We start from the raw sequence: 5,789 nt of genomic DNA on the forward strand, positions 1-5,789 counted from the left end.
ACTGCTTATTCCGGCATTTTTTTAAATCTTCCTGGACTTCGTTTGTCGATTCAGGAGAGGTTGTGGTTTGGTATTGCGCAACCCTTGATCACAATTTAATGCGCAGCTCTCTTTACAGAGGACATCCATTGTCTTTCGAGACTAAAAGGAGTCTTCTTGCAGCCGGAGCACATTTCCCCCTCTCTTTGTTATCCATTTTTTCTGAGAAGTGTACTTGCCTTTTTTATTTTCTTCACGTTTAAGTCCTGAATGTATAGGTAGGTTTCATGCAAACTCTATTTTCATTAACATACCTTATTGATGCGTTATCGACGATAAAACCTCTAATCGAATAAATTATGACTACAACTGACAAAACAATCTCCAGTGGTTGTTTCAATTAGTCTTAGTAATCGTTCATATTAAATTTTATGTAGTTATGATTATAGGTTTGTGTTCAAAATCTTTAACGCTTCCTAATATATATTCAGCAAACCAAAATTCGCTTCCAAAAAAAGTGTTCAACCTAGGACGAAACAGCATCTTTATACGAGCATGTTCCTATAATGGGAATCTGCTGTATTCTCTTGATACATTTATGAATGGAGAAGGAAAAAGTACTTTCATTATTCCCATTTTTTAAAATTCGTGTTTTCATTTATTATCTTCTCTTTTATTCTATTTTCATATATTCTTGTTACATAATTTTCGAAACCTATTATAGACATTCAAAGCTTATTCTCAACTTAAGTAACGTATTCGCCCTTTTACGAGCAGTTTTGCACAATACACAGACATGTACTTTGGAACAGAAAATACAGTTTTAATAAAAATTGCATTTACCACATTTTAAATACGTATTTGTTTTATTTTATATTTCTTTGATTCTATTTCTCACATCCTCCCATTATAATTTTATCACTAAAACAATTTATTAATGACACAAAAAACAGCGAATATCTCGTTAGATATCTGACCGCATTCAGACGAAACGTGAAATGTGTTCCTTAATACATCAAATCACAGTCGTTGCCCTATGTTTATAGCATTGAAAGGAAAATGTTATAGAACTTTTCTTTTCTCTAAACAGAGACGTTTCGTTTAGAAATGGAAGCATTAGTTTTCATTTAATATCGTTTGCTAAAACATTTTATGCTAGGATGCTGTATTTCATTTTTTCTCTGTTGACCAATTCACACGATATGTTGCGGTTATTTATCATTTACTTTACACTTTGCATCTATGCATAAAGACGTGCCAATGTTTTAGCTTAATACTCCCAACTTAATATTTCATACAGTAAAAAGTGTTTTTAAATTTTACAGGGAAACATCTGGAAATCCTGCTTGAAATATATTATATCAGGTGAGGGATAAGTTTAGCGTACACCCAATATATATATATATATATATATATATATATATATATATAGGTTTGGTTTACATACTATTCAAGACGCCGCCGTATATTAAATTTGTGCGCTCTTCCTGACAGTAGATCACATGTTGGATTTATGAAAGCATTTGTAAAAAATTAAACGGGAAATAACTCTCTTTGTTGAAGTTGAAACAACTCTAATATCTTAAATAACGTACTTTCGTTTTTAAGGACAACTGGCGGTGATAATGATATTTGTAAATAAATTAAATAAAAACAATCTTAAAAATAAATGAATATTTAATACAATTTCAGAATAAGACAATTAAACCAATTCCAGTAGATCAAATAATTATTAAATGGGGATAATTTAAAAATATTTTTCTTAATGAGTCTAATTGCTTAATGATGATTTTCTTTAAATAAATAGGATATATATATATATATATATATATATATATATATATATATATATATATATATATATAATTCTTGAAAGTAAGTGCGTAAACATCTGTTTTCAGTATGACAATTTTTTTTTGAAATCCATCTATATATCTATAAAAGTGAATATGTCTGCAGGTGTGTTTGTCTGTGTACATTTCCCTACCAAATTACTCTAGCAATTTTCGGTCTAGACACTCGAGATTTGACATAATTTGAGAAACTCTTTGCAATTGGTTTTAGGACAGAAATTTGGTTGTCAAACGATTTGACTTTTGAAAACTCTACCAAATTCCTCCGTGAATTATGTGTCGAAACACTTCAACTTGTATATGTAGGTTACTTGGACATTGATAAAACTTTGAGTCTCAAGAGATAAATGTTATGATTTGAGCCCCAAGTGATAAATGTTATGGGGTCAATTTTAAAACCAATTTGACTCCTGTTATCTCTACCAAATTACTCAGCCAATTTCTGTCTACACATTTTAAATTTTAGATAAACGGTATTCAGAGCGATAGAGAGAGAGAGAGAGGGAGACAGAAAGACAGACAGAGAGAGCAAGCCGTTTTAATCGGTTTGGGTCGGGAATTTGAGCTGCTAAGGGGTCAAAGTTCAAACGATTTGAACTTTGCTTCCTCAAACAAACTATTCCGTAAATTTTGGGTCTAAACATTTGAAATTGATACATAACAGGTATTTCGACATGCAGCAAGCATTTTAATCAGTTTAGCAGCGACAATTTTGCTACTAAAAGGTCAAAGTTAGTATAGTTTACCTTAGTAGATTTTACCAAACTCCTCCGCCAATTTTCGGTCTAAATACTTGAAATTTTAAATGTAGGCAACTTGGACATTTGTAAAACTTCGTGTTTTATTGAGACGGAAATAGTTGATACTAAAGGGTCAAAGTTAGGGTCAAATGAAAAAAAAATGACCTCTGCGGTCTCTACGAAATTACTAAGACAAATTTTTGTCTAAACATTTAAAATCTTACGTAAAGTGTATTCACATGTAGTTAAAAGGGTTTACTTTGCGGATTCTACCAAACTCCTCCGCTATTTTTGGTCGAAAGACTTGAAATTTTAGATGTAGGTTACATGGAGATGTCTCAAACATTTTATTTTGGTTTGAAACTAAAACAAAAACATATTAAGTGGTCCAAATTAAGGTCAAAGTTAAAAAATCCGCAGCGGTCTTCTCCAAAGAACTCAAAGAATTTTGTGGTTAAACATTTAAAATTTTACATAAAAGTGTATTTACAAATAGGGCATGTTATGAACAGTACAAAGCGTCCGAGCGAAACCTGCCAAGAAGTAAATTAAGCTGATCTTAAGAGCAATAGTAAATTAATAGCAAATTTTTTTTAGTGTGAGATTAATAACGAATTAAGAGTAAATAATTTTGGAGTTAAGAGTAATAATAAATTAATATCAAATAATATTGGGTTTGAGATTAATAGTGAATTATTAGTAAATAAGCTTGTAGTAGTAGAAACTAGTTGTGAAAAATAGTAAAGTAATAGTAAATATGTTTGGAGTTGAGAAAATTAGTAAAGTAATAGTAAATGATTTTTGGGTTGAGATTAATAATGGATTAAATAAGTATGGAGTTAAAAACAATAGTAAATCAGTAGCCAATAATTATAGGGTTGAGATTAATAGTTACTTAATAGCTAATACGTTTGGAGTAATAGTAAATTCTTTAGTTTTTGATTACTAATTAATTAAAAGTAAATAAGGATACAAGTTGAGAACAATAATAAATTAGTAGCAACATATTTTGGGTTTGAAATTAATGATGCATTAATAGTAAATAAGTTTGGATTGCAAGTAATAGTAAATTATTAGCAAATGATTTTAGGTTTGAGTATTAATAGTAAATAAGTATGAAGTTGAGAACAATAATAAATTAATAGCAATAAATTTTGGGTTTGAGATTAATAGTGAATTAATAGTAAATAAGGATTAAAGAGAAATAGTAATGTATTAGCCAACAGTTTTGAGTTTGAAATTAATAAAGAAATATTCATGAATAAGTTTGGAGTTGAAAACAATAGTAAATTAATATCAAATAATTTGGCTTTAGATAATTAGTTAATTAATAGTAAAATACGTTTGGAGTTTAGAACAATATTAAATTAATAGCAAATAATATTTAGGTTTAAGATGAATAGTAAATTAATAGTAAATAAGTAGGAGTTGAGAGTAATAATAAATTAATAAGAAATAATTTTTGGTTTGAGATTAATAGTGAATCGTATCTATTTTATTCATAAAAGTGAAATTTACTGAATGTATGTGTGTACATTTAACTAGTAAACAACTCTGTCAATCTTTAGTCTACAGACTCGATATTTACATAAGAGGTGTTGAGATTTGGGAAAGTCTTTTTAATCGGTTTTTGGCCAGAACGTTTGCTATCCAGCGGTCAAAGCTCAGCGATTTGACCTTGGAAAACTCTACAAAACTCGTCCGCCAATTTTTGGTCTAAACACATATAATTTTAAGTGTAGGTAACCATTGGCATGAGTACAATTTATATATATATATATATATATATATATATATATATATATATATATATATATATATATATATACTAGCATGGGTGCCCGGCATTGCGCGGGTATTTGGAGATGTATGGTGAGCAAAAAAAGAGGTCAATTTTTTTAAACTTTGACCCCTATTATGACGCTTAAAATGAATTGTTTTGGGCCCAAATTAAGTTATTAAGTTAGATCCCTGGTCCAAGGAACCTATATCTAAAATTTCAAGTGTTTAGACCCAAAATTGTCGAAGGAGTTTGGTAGAGTTCTCAAACGTCAAATCTTTAAACTTAGACCCCTTAATCGCCTAATTTCTGGCTGGAAACTGATCACATCGATTTTCCCAAATCTCAGTGCCCTGTATATCAAATGTCGAGTCTGTGGACTTAAAATTGAGTTATTGCGTAGGGAAATCTACACACACAGACACACAGATAAACAGATGCAGACAGACCCTTTCACTTTTATAGATATACTAGCATGGGTGCCCGGCCTTGCCCGGGTGTTTGGGGTTGTATGCGGAGAAAAAAACAAAAAAAAAAGGGTTAATTTTTCTAACTTTGACCCCTATTCTGTCCCCTTACAATTTATAGTTTTGGGCTCAAATCAAGTTATTTAGTTAGATCCATGTCAAAGGAACCTATATTTAAACATTCAAGTGTTTAGACCGAAAATTGTCGGAGGAGTTTGGTAGAGTTCTCAAAGATCAAATCGTTGAACTTTGATCCTTTAACAGCCAAATTTCTGGTCGAAAACTGATCGCATTAATTTTCTTAAATCTTAGTACGCTGTATATCAAATATCGAGTGTTATGCGTAGGGAAATGTACACCGACTGACACATAGATACACAGACAGACACTTTCATTTTTATACATATATATATATATATATATATATATATATATATATATATAGTTTTGAAAATACTAAGCGGAAGTTTCTCAAGAGCTCTTTCAGCTATCATGTCATCAGGAGAAAATTGCTAGCGTACAAAATAATATTATATCGAAATAAACAGTTCTAATGTGGAACTTATTAAGTGTGCCCAAAGTACGGGGATACTAAAATAAATTTATTAACGTTTAAAAATGATTATAATATTGGCACAACGAGGAAGAAAAAAAAACTGGAGAAAAGATTCAAAGTTCCCCAAAAAGAAACACTGCGTTGGATGTTTCCTTTTGCCGGCACAATGAAGGTTGACGCACCGCAATAGAGACAGACTCCAAAATGCTAAATGGTTTTTGGAGTCCGCTCTATGTAGCAGCTCGACCCATTCTATTTTATATGTATCGGCACGGCACAGGTTGTAAACCAAATGCTGGTCAATAGCAGAGTTCAAGGGTGCAGAAGGAGGGAGACCACCAGACCCCATCCTCCCTTGTCTGACCTTCGATATATATATATATATATATATATATATATATATATATATATATA

The sequence above is a fragment of the Euprymna scolopes genome, chromosome 25, assembly GCF_053919585.1.
Source record: "Euprymna scolopes isolate OS-2025 chromosome 25, ASM5391958v1, whole genome shotgun sequence".
Classification (NCBI taxonomy): Eukaryota; Metazoa; Mollusca; class Cephalopoda; order Sepiida; family Sepiolidae; genus Euprymna; species Euprymna scolopes.